This window comes from Nymphalis io, chromosome 30 (genome assembly GCF_905147045.1).
Source record: "Nymphalis io chromosome 30, ilAglIoxx1.1, whole genome shotgun sequence".
Classification (NCBI taxonomy): Eukaryota; Metazoa; Arthropoda; class Insecta; order Lepidoptera; family Nymphalidae; genus Nymphalis; species Nymphalis io.
This window is the reverse complement of record NC_065917.1, coordinates 920,194-944,133: the sequence shown is the minus strand read 5'-3', so window position 1 is coordinate 944,133 and position 23,940 is coordinate 920,194. Positions and strand designations below refer to the sequence as shown.

General features: G+C 36.0%; 1 protein-coding gene across 3 annotated transcripts in view; it reads left to right on the top strand.

Annotated features, from left to right (window-relative positions):
* The first annotated feature begins 932 nt into the window (after positions 1–932).
* The window catches only part of LOC126780120 (Kv channel-interacting protein 4-like), a 55,195-nt gene continuing 32,187 nt past the window's right edge, over positions 933–23,940 (top strand). For all 3 annotated transcript variants that reach the window (XM_050504387.1, XM_050504386.1, XM_050504388.1), the window contains exon 1: positions 933–1,106. The gene's annotated coding sequence lies outside the window, so the exon portion shown is untranslated. The remainder of the gene's footprint in view (positions 1,107–23,940) is intronic.

The following is a 23,940-nucleotide window of genomic DNA, read 5'->3' as shown; positions in this document are numbered from 1 at the left end:
TCTTTCATTATAAATATAATAATATATAGCAACAACGTATATAGTACAAGTACACGCGTGGCGGAGAGACATGATGATGAGAGCGTCATCCCGTTTGCCGTTACAAAAAATTAAAACCAAAATATTCAATATTCAAATAAACTCTTAAGGATTTTCTTCGTGGTATTTACTTGGTGGTACGACTTTGTGCAAGTGGGTAGGTACCACCCACTCATCAGATATTCTATCGCTAAAAATATAAATACCCACCTTTGTATTTCTATCACGTATTTTTTAACTTTACTCCTCCAGTTTTTTGAATAGGCTTTTTGTGTATTTCACAGCCCTAATGCAATCGTGCCATGTTTTTTTTAATTTTAAAAACATTAATTAAACTCCAATTTCAGAAAATGTGTCTATTGTATTCTTCCGAGTTGGCGCCGACGTGTCTTCAATTCAATTAAAAAAATACAAATTATTTTTAAATACACGATTATAATATGAACCTTATTTCCTTTATTTAGAATTCAAACTTATTTGTACTTATTTCTTCTGGAATTAAATGAGCCTCCTTTTATCATTTTTCTTATTCATTAAGAATGTTAAGCGAATTTTAGCCTTATGTTTATATAATAAGGTTTAAATTACATCGTGACCGTTATTTCATAAGACCATTCGAAAACGGAGACATCAATCTTGTCGGATTTTTAATACAAAGTAAAATTAACTTTGTCATATTCGAAAAAAAAAAATTCAAAATTCCGATAGTGTTTTTGACAGGACGCATTTTATGCGGATGTTCGAAACACATTGCATTGTAAATTAAGCTTTAATTAACTAGAACTACGGTTTGATTTTGTATATTGCGAGTTTAAATGTCGGTACGCATGCGCTATTCCTTTTAATTCCCGCTGCTGCTGGGCTTCGGAGCTTCAGTCCGGCGAAGGCTGCGGTGTCGAGCGGTCGTGTGCAGCCTAACCTCCCGCGCCAACCACCTGTTTCACGCTTAACAAAAATAAACACAAATTTTTGTCACAGAAGTCCAATCGACATAATAATTCATATAAAATATCAGCATTTCATTTAAAACTTTTGTCCACAACAAGTTTCACACAGAATTACTCAAGGTAATTTTTATTTCTTTTACTATTAAAACATGGCGTTGATCGATTTAAGGACGGTATAAATCCTTTTTTGAGGTGTAATTATTGATTTTTAGGTTATAAGGATTATTAATTTAAACTTAACTCAAAGTAATATAATATACTAACATATTAATTCTTAGATATTAAATTTAATGCAATTACAATACAAAGCGCTTAAGCTAGAAATATGAAACACCGATGGGCGCTTATGACATAGGTGGTACCACCTATTGACCATGTATTCTACCAAATAGCATATCTTAGACTAGATGATTGCGGTGCATTGATATCGTAAGGAGTGATTTGTTTTTTTACAGCGCTAATGTTTATAGACAAAGGCGCCTTACTATAAAGCCATATCATATATATACTTAGAACCGTTTTGTTACGGTTGGAAGTAAGTAAGTCAGTGTAACTACAGGCACAAGGGATATAACATCTTCCCAAGGTTGTTGGCGCATTGGTGATGTAAGGAATGGGTAAGATTTCTTACGGCGCCAGAGTCTACGGGTGGTGGTGACCTTACCACTTGGTGGCCCATATGCCTGCCCAATTACGCGTTATACCCATATAAACTGTATATAAAAAACATTTTTTAGATTAATACCAGGAACCAACACTACACAGGGCTAATAATTCGTAAGAACAATATGATAATAATAAGTGCTAAATAATAAGGTCTAGTGGCTAGACATGCGTTTAAGCCCCAGGTTTTACACAAAAGTAATTATTGGCGTAGACGAGATAATTATTCATTGCAGACAAAGTCGGTACGGGCGGGCGGGATAAGTAGTAAATAAAAACAAAAGAAAATCGATCGACAAATAGGACAAAATTTAGTGCACTGATTTGTAATTGAATATTTATATAACCAGCAAAACCCGAGGATTCATCTGCCATTTTAATTGACATAATGTGTATTCGAATTATACATATATAATACTAGATGTTCCTGCGGTTTCACTCGCGTATAATTTAAAGATATCACTAGGAGCAGACTTATAATATTTCAGTATATACAAAGTTTTTAATTTTGTTTTCGGTGGATATTAGTATTCTTTGGTTTTCACCCGAGTTTAAGTTGGGCAACATACAATTGGCCGTGAGAAAAACAGCATTAACTTTAATCTACTCCGACATACTTGAATGTCTTATGTCTATGTCTCTGTGCTTTATTTATCGTGACTGCAAACGACAACAGTTTTAAAAGGACACTATTTCCTGTGAAGTAAAAGTATCACAGGAAATTGTATCCTTACCATAACTAGCTGACCCGTGCCCACTTCGTTGGACGGTAAACATTTTTACTTGTGATGAAATTAGGTTAGGAAATTGTAGTTCGGTTAGTACTGAGTGCTGTGATTATTTTCTGACAAAAGTCGCGTTTCCACCAACCCGCACTGGAGCAGCGTGGTAGAATAAGCTCCAAACCTTCTCCACAAAAAAAAGGGAGAGGAGGCCTTAGCCCAGCAGTGGGACATTTACAGGCTGTTACTGTTACTGTTAAAAGTCGCGTTGGCCATGACATCCGATTACCACGAAAAAGTCTTTACATTTTTCGGGTTAATATATAGCCTATGACACTTACAAATATAATAGGCTTTCTATTGGTAAAAGAATTTTAAAATCGGTTTAGTAGATCCGGAGATTACCCCGTACAACGTCACAAACTTTACCTTTTTATAATATTAGTATAAATAAATACTTATTATCAACTAAGCCACTAAGTTTAAAATTTAACAAAACAATGGGGAAAAAATATATGTTGTGACGAAACGAAATATTAGGTCCTTAAATATGAAATTAGCGTTTTGTCGTACTGACCACTTTGATCTGAAATATCTCCTCTTTGGTTAAGAATTCCAAATTCAAATTTATAAATTCATTTAGCTGGTACATTTGAGTTTAGAAAACAGTCATTCATTTGTTTTTTTCTCATTATTTTTTTCTTTGGCGTTGCTTATTACCGCACAATGGAAAACATGAAATATCGGTATATTTACGAGTACGAGTTCTACCGTGGCACCAGTGCTGCAGAAACAGCTCGAAGGATTAATGATGTGTACGGCGCTGGTGTCGCAAAGAAAGCACGGTACGTTTTTGGTTTCAACGTTTTCGTTCTGGAAATTTCGACCTTCAGAACCAATCCCGTGTACGGCCGGAGACCAAAGTGGAAAATGAAGAATTAAAGGATATTGTGGAAGCGAATCCATCACAAAGCACTTCAGAGATAGCTGCAGGCTTCGGTGTAAGTAATAAAACTGTATTAATCCACTCGAAACAAATCGGGAAAGTAAAAAAACTTGAACGATGGGTACCTCATGAATTGCGTGAATCGAACTTGCAAACACGCGTCGACTGCTGTGTTACTTTGCTCAACCGACGCAATAATGAAGGGATTTTAAATCGAATCATTACTTGTGATAAAAAGTGGATATTGAATGATAATCGGAAGTGCTCGTCGCAATGGCTGAACCCTGGAGACCCAGCCAAATCCTGCCCTAAACGAAAATTGACTCAGAAAAAGTTACTTGTGAGTGTTTGGTGGACTAGCACCGGTGTCGTTCACTACAGCTTTCTAAAATCTGGCCACGATTACGGCATATATCTATTGTCAGCAAATGCCAACCATGAAGGGAGAACTAGCTGCTAAACAACCCAGATAGGTCAATCGCTCTAGGCCACTGCTGCTTCACGACAAAGCAAGACCACACACTGCACAACAAACAATCACTAAGTTAGATGAGCTACAATTGGAATGTCTGCGACATCCACCTTACTCCCCGGACCTTGCTCCAACAGATTACCATTTTTTCCGGAATTTGGACAACTTCTTACAATGAAAAAAATTCAGCTCCGATGCGGCAGTCCAAACCGCCTTCAAAGAGCTTATTGATTCTCGCCCCGATGGTTTTTTTAGTAAAGGGATCAATGAACTACCTATGAGATGGCAAAAGTGCATAGATAACAACGGTGCATACTTTGATTATTTAAATATATTTTACAAAAAAAAAAAAAAAATTGACTTTATATTCCTCCCGTACAAAACGCCAATTTCATATGTAAGGACCTAATACTTACTTAACCTATAAACTTTAACTTACAAAGTTATTTACAAACAGAAAACAAATACTTAAGTATGAGTATTTTCAAACAACCTACTCAACGACCTGTTGAAATATGTCAAAACTATAAAAAGTACTAAGAACTGTCGAAGATCTTATCTCGGTATCTTTCATACATATTAAGGTCATGTTTATAAAATCGACTTCGCAAATAATGCATTATGTTAGAACAAATTGGATAACCATACAAAACGTTATAGTGAGCCAACCTTCAAAGATAGACATGTGCTATCGCGGACTTTTTTTAGAACTTTTTCAGAGGAATAATTCCGTCATAACTTTAACCGTTTACTCAGCGCACGCAACTGAGGCTTTCAAAACGTATCAATTTTCCCGCTTTTGCAACATTTTTCATTGATGCTCCACTCTTATTGGGCGTACCGTGATGTTATATAGCTTAAAGCCATCCACGATAAATGGGCTATTCAACACAAAAAAAATAATTCAATTCGAACCAGTTGAATCTGAGATTAGCGGGATCAAACAAACTTTTTCTTAAATCACGGACGTGCATTTCAATTTTATTAATTTGTATAGATAAGCCTAAAACAGTGAAAAACAAAGATGTACGTGATGTTGAAGTTAAAACTTTTGATGTATTCAATTGTTAAGAGTAAAACATGTTTATTATATCTACTGGTGGTAGGGCTTTGTGCAAGCTCGTCTGGGTAGGTACCACCCACTCATCAGATATTCTACCGCAAAACAGCAATACTTGATATTGTTGTGTTTCGGTTTGAATGGTGAGTGAGCCAGTGTAATTACAGGCACAAGGGACATAACATCTTAGTTCCCAAGGTTGGTGGACCATTGGTGATGTAAGCGATGGTTAACATTTCTTACAATGCCAATGTCTATGGGCGTTGAGGACCACTTACCATCAGGTGGCCCATATGCTCGTCCGCCTACTTATAATATAAACATAAAAAACTATTTACTCATCTATACAAACAATATGAACGAAATACCATTCATCACGAGATCTCCTAAACAATTCGCCCGATGGACTTGAAATTTGTCACAGTTATCCCGACGTGGACGCTCTCTATGAACGGATTTTACGAAAATCATATCAAAAATACATTTTTTTATGTATCCGTACGAAGCCGGGACGATTAACTTGTCGAAAACACATGCAACGAAATGGTATGTCGCCTAGCGCATTAGTCAGTTTTGAACGTGTCGCGAGTGAGATACGAAGCGAGCTCTTGAATAACAGCGCTGGCTGTACTTTATATATTAAGTATGTACTTTATATAATACTATTATAAAACGAAATGCGTTTTAGAAAATATATACATATAAGAAGATGACTAGTGAACGAATTTATAATTAATAAAATCGAATTATGAATATTGAGTTTAATAAATACAAACAATTTGTCAAAATTCATTAATTAAATATATTTTTGTTACTATCTGCCTCGTTAGTCTATTGGCTAGATACAAGACCTCTGACCCGAAGGCCCTGGGTTCAATTCCCAGGTCGGGCCAATAAAAAGTTATTGGGTTTTTCTGTAAGAAAATTCTCAGTAGCAACCCGGGGTCTGGAAGTTGGAAGTGTGTACACTCCCGTGCCTCGGAAAGCACGTAAAGCCGTTAGTCCTGTGCCTGAACTCTTTCCGGTCGTGCCGGATTGCCGTCCCATCGGATTATGAGAGCTAGGGAATAGAGAGTGCACCTGTGTTTGCGCACACACTTGTGCACTATAATATTATAGTGCACAAGTGTGATTGGCTGTAATTGGTCTGGAGGACCTTAATTTTCTGGTAATGTAGTATTTCTCTTGCAATACTGTAACTTAAAGTGAAAGTGTAAAGCTTAAATGTTAATATCGAAAGCCTCAAAATTTTATTTTTGGTTTGATTATATTTTATTCGATAGAAGATGTATTGTTGAAAATAAAACAGCCCAATGACGTTAGACTGTTTTTTCGTATTAGATAGTTGTTTATTGTAAAAATTAAGGGGGCCTTTGTTCTAACAGGGGGCATAAGGCGTGTAAACAACGTAAGCTCGTCAATCAATTAATAAACTATATAAATTGCTTTCATGGCTAAATCACTGAATAAATTAAAATGTTTTTTTATACCAAGCACCAGTCTCCCTTTACACGCAGGCGATAACTATTATACATATATACCAATGTAGTATACAGTATACGTGCTGAAGCTGAATGAATGAAGTTATCCAAATTAATATAAATACGAAAGTCAGTTTATAATATATTCAAATGCATTTCAGGGTTCCATTATTGCAATTTTCATAGATCTGCTTTTTTTAAATAAAATACAGCTTATGTTACTCGCTGATAATGAAGCTTTTTATAGATGAGAGAATTTTTAGAATCGGTTTTATAGTTTTTGAGTTTATCCATTACAAACAAACACACAAAAAATCTAATCTTAACTCTCTATAATAGTATAGACGAAACGCACCGTTCATAGTTTTTCGACAGTTTATAATCTAGCTAGATTAATTATAAACAAATGCTTCCTATCAGATAAAAGATATTAGAAAAAGCTCGAATATAGAATTCAATGATTTTAGTAAAAAATGTATAAGTTTGTTATTTTTGTAATATGGTATAGGTTGGACGTAATCCTTACGTCACCAATGCGCCACCAACCTTCGCAACTAAGATATTCTGTTCCTAGTAATAATAATTTATTTGCATGAAATGTAGTTTTACGGATGTTTAAGTTAATTATTACTAAATAATATAATATACGCAATACTGATTAAAATGCCAAATGTTAAACACAAATTTTAAAAAACGTTCATTATACACTGGCTCACTAATACTGTTTGGTAGAATATATGGTGCTACCCGGGTTCCATTATTGCAATAGCCCGACCAAGTCAAATTAAATAGATCAGAACATTATTATGACATACAGTTAATGGCTGTATCTGGTCAGTCCCGAGATATCCTGAATGTTCTTTAAGGGCGGATGTTGAACCACATCTCAGAGTATCAGTACTTGTCATTAAATATTACGCAAACAAGCCAATTAGCCTTTGATAACAAAAAGAAACATACGCGGTCTTTTCTTATATGTGTATTCTTTTTTTATATAGAATTGTAAGGCGGACGAGCATATGGGCCACCTGATGGTAAGTGGTCACCAACGCCCATAGACATTGGCATTGTATGAAACGTTAATCATCGCTTACATCACCAATGCGCCACCAACCTTGGGAAATAAGATGTAATGTCCCTTGAGCCTGTGTAATTACACTGGCTCACTCACCCTTAAAACCGTAACACAACAATGCCAAGTACTGCTGTTTTGCGGTAGAATATCTGATGAGTGGGTGGTACCTACCCAGACGAGCTTGCACAAAGCTCTACCACCACGAGTATGCTCCACTGTAACGTTCCACTGCTGGGCTTAGGCCTCTTCTTTTTTTGAGGAGGTTTGTAGTTTGTTCCACCATCTGCTCCAATGCGGGTTGGTAGAATGCACATGTGGAAATAAAGTGAAATTAGACACATGCAGACTCACGATGTTTTCCTTTACCGAGATGAATTATAAACACGAATTAGGCACATGGAAATTCAGTGGCGCTTGCCCGAGTGAACCCTCGATCACCGGTTACGATTCACGCAAATGTCCGATGTAACTATCCCAGTTTATGTTTCTTACGTGTGTTTTACCTTGAAAAAACGAGCTTGTTTGTTCGATACGCAGTTACGTCTTAACTACTCTACCAATTAATATGAAATATTGCACACGTTTTCAATTACAGAAAATGACTTCGAGTAATTAAAACTCGGTCACGGTAGCATGCGCAAGCGATCCCGTGGCGCTCCTCGTTAAGATAGGGTAGCTGGCTTTTTATTGGATATTCCGATGTTCGGGGAGCACTCGGCGCCTTGAACACCGGCGAGCCCCACATATCCACCCACTGTTCCCGTGGTTGTCCCCTTTTTCAGCGTTATAAAAAAACTACCACTCCCAGACGCTCGTAAATAGTACAGCATATTTTAATTTTGATTACTTTAAATTATATTTCTCGTCATCTTAAAATGGCGACAGGATAGTGATAGTGTGAGCGTATGTGTAGCGTGTCGTACACACACACGCGTTGTTTAATTAAAATGTTATTTGATGCGTTGAATTGAATGTTCGTCGTTAATACGGAATTTGTATTTCAACGTACAGACAGCGTCGTGAATTAAAATTTTGTAAATTTTATGTGTTTATAGCCGAGATGGCCTAGTGGTTAGAACGCGTGAATCTTAACCGATGATCGTGGGTTCAAACCCGGGCAAGTACCACTGAATTTTCATGTGCTTAATTTGTGTTTATAATTCATCTCGTGCTTGACGGTGAAGAAAAACATCGTGAGGAAACTGCATGTGTCTAATTTCATTGAAATTATGCCACATGTGTATTCTACCAACCCGCATTGGAGTGGCGTGGTGGAATAAGCTCCAAACCTTCTCCTCAAAAGGGAGAGGCGGCCTTAGCCCAGCAGTGGGACATTAACAGGCTGTTAGTGTAGTATGTGTTTATCTGTTTCTTTTGTCTATATGTAAAAAAAAGATTTTTTTGGCCGCCTAATGGTAAGTGGTCACCACAATCTATGTACATTGGCACCATTAATATTAATCATTTGATACACCCGCAATGCGTCACCAACCTTGGGTACTAATATTCTATATCTCTTGAGGCTGTAGTTACACTGTGTCACTCACCCTTTCCGGTCCGGAAATCCGGAACACAACAATACCATTGTGGTTTGGCGGTTTCTCTGCTTAAAAACTGATACGATCGAGAAAGTCCATCAGCTCATTTCCTACTCAACAAAAGTTTTACCCACAGGCCCGATTGATTTGAAATGGCGATCCCCAACCCGACTTGAAATAAAATATTACTAAAAAACGTATTATGGTTTTTTTTTATTTTCTTGTATATCGTTTTGTATTAACTTGCCTACATATATATTTCATGCAGCCTTAAAAACAATTTTTTAATTCGATGTTTGCACAGATTTTAACCGACCTGGGTGTCGAACCTAGAACCTCGGTCTTACAAGGCAATACAATAAACCATCGAGTTGACTTTATAGCAGCGTTTTTAAAAAACCCTGAAAGGTTAAAATAGGTTCAAACTTTACAGTTCGATTTCAACCAATCAAATAACAGATAAGTTTTACGTCATTGAAACATTGATTTCCTATTGGTTGAAGGGTATTTTGAAGCGGAAAAATTTCGTTACCAATTAGCGCTTAAAAATTGTCGACAGACTGTTTAGTTTTAGGGCTTAAACTGTATTTTTCGCGATTTTTTTATTTATTGTGTTCTAGTTTTCGTCCATGGCTTCGCTCCCGTGTTAGGGGGGGCAGGTGTTAGATATAATCTATCAACCTATCAAAGTGGGTCAGTGGTTTAGCCATAAAAGTGTAACATACAGAGTAACTTCCGCATTTATAATATTATTATATAGATTTGTTTGTAAGTTTAAAGAGACGAGATGGCTCAGTGGTTGGAACGTGAATCTTAAGCGTTCAGTAGTTCAGTAGTTTCGGAGATTAGCCTGAACGTACAGACGGACGTGTTTTGGTACTTGTTGTTATGTCGCCCACTCATACAATTATTCAAAAAATAATAATAAAGAAAGGTTCTCGAGTGGTGACCACGAACCGAAAGACGCAGCGTGGGCAGGCCCCCCACAAGGGGAACTGACGATATAAAAAGAGTCGCGGTAAACCGTTGGACGCGGGCAGCGCAAGACCGGCCAACATGGAAATCCTTGGGGAGGCCTTTGTCCAGCTGCGGACGTCTTTCGGCTGACATGATAATGATACAATTATTCAATGTACATACACACGGTTTCTCCTGCTTTATTATATACATAAATTCAAGTAAGTATTTTATTGATCGAACCAATTTTACGTTCGCATACATTGAAAACGATTTACATGAATGAAATAATTTTTCATAAATAAATATGACAGTTACGGAGACGGAATTTTAATTCGAAACAAAGAGAGCGCCGGAATGGATGCTGTGAAAACATCTTTAATGGAATTACTTTATTGGTATTCAAAGTCCTCCACTTAATATTTTAATATTAACTGGCAACCCGTCCCGGCTTCGCACGTCTAGAATAATGTTCTACAAATTATGTTTAAATACATACAACTCTATTGCTTTACGTTATAAGAGCTCTCAGTCGGCATTTTTTCAACATTTTTTTTTATGGTATAGGTAGGGGGACGACCGTATGGCCACCTGATGGTAAGTGGTCACCAACGTCCATAGACATTGGCATTGTAAGAAACGTTAACCATCCCCTACGTCGCCAATGCGCCACCAACCTTGGGAACTAAGATGGTATGACCCTTGTGCCTGTTAACACTGGCTCACCCTTCCAACTGGAACACAACAATATTGAGTTTTGCTATTTAGAGTATGTGATGAGTGGGTGGTACCACCAAGTGATATTATATATTTTGTCAGAACGGTCGTTTAGTATCGTCGTTATCTTTCACGCCAAAGGTTGTTGTTTCAATTCCCACCCAGAACACACATTTGTGTGCATGAACATGTCTGTTTGTCCCGAGTCTGGGTGTAGTTATCTGTATAAGTATGTATTTACAAAAGAAAAGTAGTATATGTAGTATATCAGTTGTCTGGTTTCCATAGCACGAGCTCTGCTTAATTTATATTTATAAGTTATTAATATTAAATATTTTAAAATTATTATAAAAAGTTTATATTTATATAAATATTATGTGTACACATATAAACAGTGATAATCATTGTATAAACACGACGAGTAAAGACATGTAATACTAGGTACGTCTCCGCGTACTCAATTCTTCCTTCCAAGGTGTTCGCTTCTATAATAAATGCAAATACTATTGGCTTCGCTAATTAATACATTGCAATCACACGTTAAGCAAACTTTAGGAAGCACCACTGAATTTTCATGTGCTTAATTTGTGATTATAATTCATCTCGTGCTTTACGGTAAAAGAAAACATCGTGAGGAATCTTGTCTAATTTCGCTGAAATTCTGTCACATGTGTATTCCACCAAACCTTCTCAAAAAAGGGAGAGGAGACCGTTAACCCAGCAGAGGGACATTCATAGGCTGTTACGGAATTAATAAGGCGTGTTAGTTAATAAAGGATTATATAGTTGATAAAAAAGGATGGAGTTAGTATTCTTTAATTTCCATGCAGGACAAATAATAAATCAATTGTATTTCATCACTTATGTAATTTAATTGTTGGAAGGAAGTAACTACTGGGTTTTTTGTCGGTTCTTTGTCGTGGAATCATTACGAACCATTGGCAGTTTGTCCCCGCCCGCAAACGTCTACTTGAATAAAGTATATTTTGAATTGATAAACATAACATTCATTGTATTATATATAAAAGCCGCGATGGCTCAGTGTTAAAAACGCGTGAATCTTAAGCGATCATGTGGGTTCACTCGGGCAAGCACCACTGAATTTTCATGTGCTTAATTTGTGTTTATAATTCATTTCGAGCTTGACGGTGATGGAAAACATAGGAAACCTGCATGTGTCTAATTTCACTGAAATGCCACATGTGTATTCCACTAACCCGCCCAACCAGCGTGGTGGAATAAGCTCTTAACTTTCTCTTCAAAAAAGGAGAGGATGCTTTAGCCTAGCAGTGGGACATGTGTAATTAAGTGTATAATTAAGTGGGTAATTAAGTGTACGCCAACTGATGCCGAAAATTACCTAAATCTGAGAAAATTACTCTAAAACAAACCATAACTGTTATCTTCATGCAAACGAGATGAGCTCACGCTTTTATTAAACATGTTCATACATAAGCTAACTTGCTTTCGACTTTGTCTGTTTAAGAAAAGTGTTATATTTTATGATGTTACCATTAAGCTTACATGACTATGAGTCAATGACGTAATTTTGTTTAGATTTTGGGAAGTCTCCATATTTTGTTACCTCGATTATTCAGTAGTTTCGAAATTTACTCGGTGGTAAGGCTATACGCAAGTCCGGCTGGGTACCACCCATGTATCAGATATTCTACCGCTTAGCAGCAATACTTGGTATTGTTGTGTTCCGGTTTGAAGGGTGAGTGAGCCAGTGTAATTACAGACACAAGGGACATAACATCTTATGATTAGTATCCAAGGTTGGTAGCCTCATTGGCGATGTAAGTGATGGTTAACATTTCTTACAGTGCCAATGTCTATTGGCGGTGGTGCTCATTTAAGATCAGGGGCTAGATTCTACTAATTTATAACGATTACAATACATTTCCGATTCAATTCCGATCCCACTTTAAATCATCTGTATTTATTCGAATCGGAACCGAACCGATATGATGTTAACATATACCGCTGTGTCAAAACCAAACTTAATTGTTAACTCTTAAAACAATAGTCGATAATTAAATTAAATAATAGGAAAACGCAAAAACGGCAACGATCACGCTTCGATTCGATTGCGATAAAGTGACAGTTTGTTAGTAGATAGGCCCCCAGGAGGCCCATTTAACATAACAAAAGAAATATGGTTAGTTGTATTTACAAATTAACAATCAAATTAATTAAAATAGAATCACATTATTAGACAACTTACAAGCAATTACTTTTTATGATTTTATTATATGTGTATAGTACGACATACGTTGCAATTCATCTACTTGGTCCTGAGGCGAGCCGGATATGGCGAACGCCGTCACATCGCTTCAGTTTTAACTCTATTCTAATTATTTCAGTTGCATTGAAGTTTTGATTTATGAGTTTGCTTATGAAATATAAATACTAAAAAATTAAATTTAAAAAAATACTCTCCAAAAATATTTGTCATTGATCACATCATAAGATGTTGACTAGCTTTGTCACTTAATACAGTCTTTGTTAATATTAGTTGATTTATAACGCAGGATATATATATTTAATTAATTATTAATATAATTTGTGGAAATGAGTAATCATTAAGTTTCTTGTCGGTTCTATAATCTGCATGCTAAACCGGTGCTTTAAGCTTGATATAATCTCGTAAGATGACAATGCCAATGTGCTTTGACGAGCCTTGTTGGGTAAAGTATTTATTTTTATGTCTTTGTGTACACACTCCACTTTTTTTATAGAATAGGAAGGCGGACGAGCATATGGGCCACCTGATGGTAAATGGTCACCAATGCCCATGGACATTGGCATTGCAAGAAATGTAAACCATCGCTTACATCACCAATGCGCCCCAACCTTGGGAATTAAGATGTTATGTCCCTTGTGCCTTGTGCGCGATTCAACTTACTACTAACGCCATCTATTGTCACGTAACAATAAACTATTACCATATTATAACACTTTTTACTTATTATAATTTGAGCACCTTGACACTTGGGTCTATGGATGGTGAGCACTTACCATCAGGTGGTCCATTTGACAGTTTGCCTCCTTATTATAAATATTTTGAAATAAATACTTGTAATATTTTTTTGTCTCTTTTTATTAATACTGTCTCGCGCTTGGCACTCGAGTTTCATTCAACTCGCTTAAGGATTGTTGTTCGAAACTTTGACTATAATATTTTTTATTTCTCGTCTCGGAGTACAGTTCGCAATAAAAGTTGCTGAATGTTTCAACGAGTACTGTCAACACAATATTTCGAGTTGTATATTTCAATAATAACTTGAGTTACTTAATAAGCTTGTATATTATGTATGTGTTTCTAGACAATGTTAGTCTATATAGCCGTGACGTCATATACCGTATGTATAAAAGTACTGTCTCATCTGTCTAGTGCTTAACTTATAAGCTCCTAATATCCTAGATAGAAACCGGGGTCGGGTCACTAAAAATTTGTGTTGTGGTGAGAAATTCTAAGTACGCATTGGCCCTGTTGGCCAAGTAGCTAGATAAGTAAGGCTGCAATCCCAGGTCGGGCAAATAAAAGTTATTGAGTGTTTCTGTAGTAAATTCTCAATAGCAGCACGGAGTCTGGAAGTTGGAAGTGTGTACACTCCCGTGCTTCGGAAAGCACGTAAAGCCGTTGCTCCTGCATCTGAACCCTTTCCGGTCGTGTCGGAATGTCGTCACATCGGTTTTTGAGGGTGAGTATAGAGAGTGCCTCTGTGTTTGCGCTCACACTGGTGCACTATAATATATCCTGCGCAGTTGGCTAATCTCTCTTGAGATTGGCGGCGGTAGCCGAAATCGGTCTGGAGGACTGTTAGATATGCATGCGTTGCGTGTGTACCAATGGCGTTGTAAAAGTTTACGTGCTGTAGCGCCATCTAGCGACAAAAGGTGGATAGTATAACTTTTCCATTAAAATATACAGTTCTGTGTCAGCTTTCATGGTGATCTGTCGAAAAAAAAAATATAAGCAAGGCCCGTTTTTAAAAATATACTAATATTCCCATTTATCCATCTAAATAAGCGTGCTAGCATTAGGAGATGGACGACAATAGCTCAAGGTCAGGATCGAATCTGCGAATCTCACATCGCTAGGCCCGCACACCATTGCACTATTGACGCTCTTAGTGTGAAGTTTATTAATCTCAAACAGCTATACCAATATCCAGTTCCTTAATATATGCTTGTATGCAAAGTTTCATGTCGATCAGTTGAGTATTCAACTAACGTAAACTAAACGTAACGTAACAAATAAACAAACTCATTATCGCATTTACAATATTAGTTAGAATATGTTTAAAATAATGCCCCGGAGACACATGTCGGCATTCTTATGCCGTCACACTTACGAGTTCCAAGGCCTTTAGCACGTTGATAATGGACTCGCCCATTCTGAAACGGTTGGAGCAAAATTATATTATTTTGGTCTGGACCCCTAGGTCCAGATCTAGGCCCGGTGCGTTGGAGGCCATCTTACCCCCGAAATGCGACAATAAATGTTTCACATCTTAAGTTGATGCGGTTTTTGCAGCAGTGCGAAGGACCTCTAATACAGACTGCTTTGAATATTGTGTACGTACTTATCTTGTATGCAAATAATTGCAAACGAGAAAACTTGAGAGAAATAATTGTTTTTTTGCCTTTAGTACTATTTGCATTATATAATTGCAATTTTATTTATCATTGTTAATTAAAATGTATCTTATTGAAAACTACTTGTAACTATATAAAGTCTTAGAAAAGAAAAAACTTGAGTTTCTTGGCGACTTATAATATTTCCGTATATTATTTAGAACGGAAGTAACTTTTTTTTTATTGCCACGGTTTACAGAATTAAACAAATAATGACAATTTAAATTTGCAGCTTGCAATGTCCTTTTGCTGGGCTAAGGCCTCCTCTCCCTTCTTGAGGAGAAGGTTTGGAGCTTATTCCACCACGCTGCTCCCATGCGGGTTGGTGGAATACACATGTGGCAACATTCCAGTGAAATTTAGACACATGCAGGTTTCCTCACGATGTTTTCCTTCACCGTTAAACATGAGATGATGAGATGAATTATAAACACAATTTAAGCACATGAAATTTCAGTGTCGCAGTGCAGTGTTTGAACTCACGATCATCGGTTAAGATTGTCACGTTCTAACTACTAGGCCATCTCTGCATTTCCAGACCGTCTTAAAAGTGGGGCTTAGCCCAGCACTGGGATCTTTAGTGGGCGTTATTATAATCGTGTCGATGTAGTCAAAACATCCGTTCCAAGCGCAGCGTTCATAGCTGCCGTTAGTGTAGTTTAGCGCCTAATATTTATTAATAGCAATAATCAATAGACACATCGCAACTCCTCTCTATGTTATCTACATACATACAGATATAAACATGACTTCTAGTATTGTATTGTGTTTCGTATTTGTGGTATTCGTAGCGTTTCCTGTCAATTTTAAACAATGAGAGGTAAAAAATCCGATTCATCGTTAAGTTAAAACTTGCTATAATTTTATGTCAGGCGTTTGTATAAAGTGCTTAGTTTAGCTTTAAGATTTTTTTCGAAAAATTGAGTAGTATAAAAATGTCTCACTGCTGGGCTTAGGCCGCATACACAAAGCAGATTTTCATCAGATATATTCGGACTTTCTCATGTTTTCCGTTAGCGAGCATGAGGCGAGGCAGAAACCGAGCACATGAAAATTCAGTGCTTACCCGGATTTGAATCCTGAATCTTCGGTTACGATCAACGAACCAACCGAGCCAATTCGCTGGATATAAATATGAAAATTTTAATTAAAATTTGTCTATAGGAAGCATTTTAATAAGCAACTGGGTCGGTATTTCAACGTTTAAATATTTTTGTAAACAATTGTACGATTATTCTCGTTGCCAATTGTATTTTCATAATATATATCAGAATCTTAACGTAACTGTAAATTGAATTCAATTTATTTTATTTGCTTTAAACATAATATACACGATTAGTTACTATATTTATGACATGAAAATATTTTAACTAAAATTTAACTATAAAATATAAAAACTATTAAATTAAATATTAAAAGACATTACATTTTTTTATAGTATAGGTAGGTGGACGAGCATATGGGCCACCTGATTGTAAATGGTAAACGCCCATAAACATTGGCATTTTAAGAAATTTTAACCATCGCTTACATCGGTATGCGCACCAACCTTGGGAACTAAGATGTTATGTCCCTTGTGCCTATAATTACACTGTCACACTCAACCTTTAAACCGGAACGTTACATTATAAATGTATGGTATTTCAGTAAACATTTTATCATAAAGTTACAAAAGCAAGTTATATCTGTGAAAATATTAAGGAACAAAATCAATAATTTAAAAAAAATCACTTAAGGGCTCATTTATAGAAGTTGCTTATTCACTTGGTGGTAGACGAGAAACGGTGGTGGAGAAAAAATAGTTAATATTTCTCACATCGCCAATGTGTATGGACAGTGGTGACCACTTAACCCAAGGTTTTTTTATTAAATAAGACTTATTATACTGTAGAGGATTATAGAAATATGTATTAGTGAAATTGTATTTGTAATATTATTGCATGTAGATTTATTGATTGATGAAAAAGTTTAATTACGGAGATTCTTACCGGTTCTTCTAGATAGATTGTATATTCCGAACCGATAACAGACTCATATTAAAATTAACATTTTAAAAATATGAAAAAAGCTTGCGAAAGGTTATAGGAGTTATTTGAATAAAGTATATTTTTATTTTATACGCCTCGACTTCGTATGTGTGTTATGGTCTCCTTGGTCTCGTAACTCACAAGGCTGCAGATCCCGAGACCTAGGTCAACTTCCAGGTCATGCCAATAAAAACTTATTGTTTTTTTTTCAGTCGGACAATTCTCAGAAATTGCCAGGAGCGTGGCCTCCGGGCAATTTTTAGGAAATTCCCGCGGGACATGATAATAAGTGCTGTTTTGCTTCCGTTAATATTGTTAGGTTTAGAGTTTTTTTTTTATAGAATAGGAAGGCGGACGAGCATATGGGCCAAATGATGGTAAGCGGTCACCAACGCCCATAGACAAAGGCATTGTAAGAAATGTTAACCATCGCTTACATCACCAATGCTCCCCAACCTTGGGAACTAAGATGTTATGTCCCTTGTGCCTGTAATTACACTGGCTCACTCGCCCTTTAAACCGGAACACAACAATAATATTTTGCAGGTTAGCAGGTTATACAAATAATGTTTTGCGGTAGAATATCTAATGATATTCTATTTCAAAGTAGCAGTACTTGGTATTGTATAAGAAGTAGTGGTCAATAGTTACTAATTTTTCTTATTTACATACATACAATATAGCCCTAGGAGTCAAGACAGAACCGGCGACGCTTTACATCGCTAGGCCCGTTAACTATTGCGCTATTGGTTAAAATTCTCGTCTGTTTTGAAATTCGAATTCATTGAGTCCTGCGCCATCAGCGTATCCATTTAAACAGACAAACTAACGACAATATTCACGATAAATATTTCATCGCCATGAATAATTTTAAAAGATTGAATAAATCCTCGCGATAAAACTAATTTTATTAGAATACGAACGAATACATTTGTTAGATAACGAATACTCGCTTCGACCTTGAACAGGTATTAATCGGGGGAATCCCTGGAATATATTACCATATATACTGCGACATACATTGTCTTTTATCGAACATTTACTTGTTGATGGGGCTTTGTGCACGCTCATCCAGGTAGCTCACCACTCATCAGATATTCGAACAGCAAACGCAATATTTAGTCTTGTTGTGTCATTGAAGTCACAAACCGGTTTTATCCTATTTAATCCAGACATAACCGGTAAAAACTGGATCGTTACCATTAAAGAGTCGCTTAAAAATTGTATTTTAAACATCGAACAAGGCTTTTATTGGCGTTCGGACAAATGTACATATTTGCTCGTTCCGTTAGCGATACAGTAAACAAGCACGAAGCACAATCAGAGTACACTTCACATTAAATTTTTTTATTGATTAATTAAATAATACAAAAGAGCTTTTAATGTCCGACGCCGTACCATTAGTAACACCTTTGTTGAGCCATGTATATGGTTTTACAACAGGATATCAGATGTTTCAAATTGCTTTCATTGATAAATTAAAAAAAATATTTAAATAATTATAAAGTTGATGAAAAAGAGTAATTAGTCAGTTTCTGATCGCTTCTAGGTAGAAACTACATTACAACGATAATTTATTATTATTAAATCTTGTAAAATTATGAGTCAAAAGTGCTTACGAGTATGAGAGTTTTAGTAAATAAAATATAACTTAAAAATTTAGTTGTAAAATAAATTTCTTTTAAATTAGGCAGACAGACCTTTAAAGTAAGTAAATACTTGAAATTTCTAATCATTAAGTTTATAGTTTAACTTTTATTATATAAAGCCTTGTTTTCTGAATATTTTTCTCAAATTTATTTATTTGAATCGTTGTTAGTTTTGCGAATTTATATAATAATAATTTAACTTAATGGTAAATGGTCACCACCGCCCATAGACATTGGCGATGTAAGAAATATCAACCGTTGCTTACATCGCCAATGCGCCACCAACTTTGGGAACTATGATGTCCCATGTGCCTGTCAATGGGTCATTCAGCCTTCAAACCTGAATGTATAACGATGAATGGGTGGTACCTACCCAGACGGGCTAGCACAAAGCCCTACCAAGTAAAACAATGATCGACATCCTTTTACTCTTGGATTTCTTCTCTGATGAAGGGAAGTGCTTCAAATTGTCACTGTAATTGGAAAGTAAAAACGTCTTTTTAAGCTATTTTAAAGAGCACGTGATCCGCAATAAATTTTGTAACTTACTTGTAGGCGCGTTGTATTACGAGCGCGGGTAATGGAAATATTTACACAACGAGGAACGAGATTATGGGATTTATAGTTTTAGTATCCCATTATCGATTTTTTTGGTATTGTCTTCGCGTGGGTCTTTTAAAAGGTTTACATTACGTGAAGAAAAGTATAGTGTTACTGTTTGTAGTATGAAAAGTACCTTATGGTAGTAGCTTGATCGAACCCCAGGTGGGGCCAATAAAAGGTTTTTAAGTATTTCTCTCGACGACTCTCACCAGTAGCCCGGGGTCTGGAAGTTGAGAGGGTGTACACTCCTGTGCCTCGGAAAGTAAGTAAAACCGTTGGTTATGTGCCTGAACTCTATCCATCGGATTATGAGAGTCAGGGAAGAGAGTGCGCCAGCGTTTGTACAAACTTGTGCACTATGATATGTTCTGCGCAGCTGGTTAATTACTCTTGAAAATCGGACAGGAGGACATCATATACATGACATTTATTACATCTCCAAATTGTCTTGGTGACCACATACATCAGGTGGTCATTCGCCTGTGTGTCTTAACTATTATTGATAAATGTCGATTGAATTATTGTCGATGTAATATCGAACGTATTACTTGTGTTACAATAGAGTTTGCTCGACAGCGATATACTCGATTGAACGCGACGAGAAGAAACATCTTCATTCACTGGTCTTTAAGGAGCGTAAATAATATCAAGGTGCAGCAGCTGCTTGCAATTGCATTTGATTTATTTGTTAGAACACTCAGCTTTGATGGCCCAGCGGTTAGAACTTTCATGTTCTTATCACTGAGTATGTGTAGAATGAAAATATTTATGTCTAATGTGGACATGTCAATCAGCATGGTGGAATAAACTCTAATGTCTGTCTTTGTGACGTTTGGAGACTGTTATTATAATTTACACTTGTATCGAACGTTATACAACAATATTAATGGAAATTAAAATAAATTTTTAGACTATCTTGGCAAAAAAAATATGAAATTTTATAGCTATTTTTTATATTTTTTTATGATTATCTTCTACCAAAGCTCACAAACGAACCGCCATTAGACTTTGAAGCAAAATTGACAAAATATAATATTAAGTATAAACTCAAAAAATATTTGCTAAACGGTTCAATATCATAACAAATAATGCTGTTGTAATAATATTTAATATTGTATGTCTATACGCTTCTTATACGTACAATATAAAAATAGCTTCGTTTTGCTGTATTTAGTGAAAGCTTACCTTTATTTTGTGTTACTTTGTTTTTAAATAAATAAATAAATATTATTTAACATTTATTATATATATTTAGCTTTGTCATTACCAAAAAATAGATGAGGGTATATATTTAGACTATTATGATGATTCATTTGCTGACATTTATTATTTAACAGCGAATGTCACAGCGGACAAATAAAAAGAAAAAACTAAAAATAATGGTTATTTTGAATTTGGTAATGTGAAAATAACCATATTAACTTAAAAAAACTTAGATACTTCAACTTATTGTGTACACAAATATACTTAAGAAAATAAAATTACAAGAACGCCTGTTATAAAATAATAGCAACTTGTAGCTTAACGTTGAATGTGTCTATGTTGTCATATCTTTACCGCAGGAGACATCGAATGTAATGCGAATATTCACACTGATGCTTGTATTTGAACGCAATTCGAATATAAACGAATGTATTATCTATTTATATTCGCGGGTATTATAGTTTGTTGTAACATGTTTCACCTTAAAGTCTTATTATTATATGTTTATTTGTACGGCAAGATTTGACAAGAATTTCTAAATAATCTGATTCTGTATTACACGTAAAACTGTTCATTATAGTTTTTTCACCACTGAACTAATTTTGATGTAATTTACTATGAAGCAACCTAGAAACCCAAGGAAGGCAGGCTTTTCTATGCCTTCCCGCCGTTACTAATCTATATTTTTTGCGTAATTATGTACACAAACAAATCCACACCGGTGTGCTGTCCATACGTTTGGCCTTTGGTTTATCTATTCTATAATTTAGATAGGCTTTATGTTTTTTTGTTCCGCGCAGCATCACGAACGACTGCTTAAGATTACTGTGTGAGTAAAATTTTTATTGAATTCATTAATTGAATCAATTTACAGACCTTGGGAACTAAGAAGTCACGTCCTTGGTGCTTGTAGTTACACTGGCTCAATCATACATTTTTTTGAATCCTGAAATGTAGTACGAGATGCTGCAAATATGCAGGACATGAAAACAAATTAAAGATAAAGTCCATCGATGGCATAGAGAACACGTCTGTGGAGATACAAATACAGTAAAAAAATCTCCCTATATACGAAATGACAGAAATGACAAATAAATAAACCCTCATATTTCGATCCGTTAACAAATTCGAAGCCAATTTCTGATTCTGCAATGTGTTGCTCGCCGGATATCCTGGAGCCGAGGGTCGCGCCGAGTTGGGGCGCTGCCAATCGCAATGGACATATAACTTGTTTGATTTTCGGCCATTTTGCCAAATAACTTTAATATATCAATGGACATTTGGTTTGTCAGCTTTAAATAAATATAGCGGGACTTCAAAATGTTTACGAATTGTTAACGGATTAGTTTACTTGGTGGGCTTTCACTGGTGGTAGTAAGTAAGTAAAACAGCAGTACTTGGTATTTTTGTGTTTCGGTTCGTAGGGTAAGCCAGAGTAATTGCCAGTGCGTGGGGTGTAGCATCTTAGTTAACAAGATTGATAGCGTAATGGCGATGTAAATAATGGTGGTGACCATTAAACGTCGAGTGGCCCATTTATCCGTTCGCCGACATATTTAATAAAAAAAACTATTTATTTAGTTGTGTCTGCCTGTCAACTATGATATAAATAAAAAAAATATTTTTCGTATGTTTATCCTTTATGCGTTCCTAAACCAATTACCCGATTTTGGTGAAACCATTAATTTGTTGAACAAAGCCCTACCACCGAGTAAAACATTACTACTTCACGTCATTTCCGTCACAGATGTAATTTCCGTGACACCGGAAATGACAAGAGTCATCTCAGCAGATGTGTAGACGTTGGATCGACGCCAATATTAACTGCGCGTACAATCGTACGGTTGTCTCGACTGTCGCGCGCCTTGCCAAAATCGTTAAGGCAATTTTTGAAGAAATGGATTTTCATTGTGGAAAATACGAATAAGAGAAAATAAAAAGTAAAAGCTAAGTTAGTTCTTTAGCCATTGAGTTATTTATCAAAGTATTTTTTTTATAATATATTTGTTTTATCTGTGATCGCTTCCATAGATAATCATCATGATTATGTTTTTGGCAACACTGCGCGCAGGTTGTTAGCGGCCTTTAAGGAATAATGGCTCTAGTCCTGTAGGCTGGCAAGTAATATCGGTTCAGAATCGATGTAGATTATGTTCAGTAGAACCGGCAAGAAACTCAGAAGTTACTTTCTTTTAACAATTAAATTACACAGATAATTAAACACAATTGAATTATTACTTATCCTTAATGTTTCCAACGAATACTAATTCGACACTTTTTTATCATCAATATAATCCTTTATTGAGTAACTCGCCTTAATTAAAGTTTTCTTAAGATGTGATTTCAATTAATTAATTCGCATAGCCAATAGTCCGCCCGCTTGTGCCCTCTTTCATAAAAAAAAGAACTAAGCACGTTGACAGTCAGTTATGTTTGAAGTTTTAGAACCACGCGAACTTCAGAGTGGGGTCACGCGTATTATTCTTTCATCTCAGTTACTCGCTGAAATTTATTTGAAAATTCAAATATTCCGCGCAAAAATATTCAAAAACGTATTTATAAAGGAAAACTCAAACGAAACCCGATATTAATAAATACAACCTTTGTATATATATTTCACTGAAAACGTATTTATACAATACGCGAGCAATTAAAACGATCGCTAGCAAAGAAATTAAAGCGCAGTTCGAGTTAAGGGCGGCATTCATAAAAACGCTTTAAATATTCAATGTTTTGTTATTGGGTTTTTAGAAAATTCTCAGAAGCAGTCCGGAGTTTGGAAGTTGGAAGTGTTTACTATACCTCGGAAAGCATGTAAAGCCGGATTGCCGTCCTATCGGATTATGAGAGCTAGGGAATAGAGTGCTCCTTTGTTTGCGCACACACTTGTGCACTATAATATCTCCTGCGTAGTTGGCTAATCTCTCTTGAGATTGGCCGCCGTGGCTGTAATCGGTCTGAAGGACATTATCATGCTTATATTGTAGCCGAAGTGGCCTAGACCCGGGCAGGCACAACTCAATTGTCATGTGCTTAATTTGTGTTTATTCATCTCAGGCTCGATGAAGGAGGACATCGTGAAGTAACCTGCATGTGATATTTGTGTAGACATGGGCACCAACCCGCAGTGTAGTAGTGTGGTAGATATCAAACCTTTTTCTCAAAAAAAGAGGACCTTAGCCCAAGAGTGGGACAGT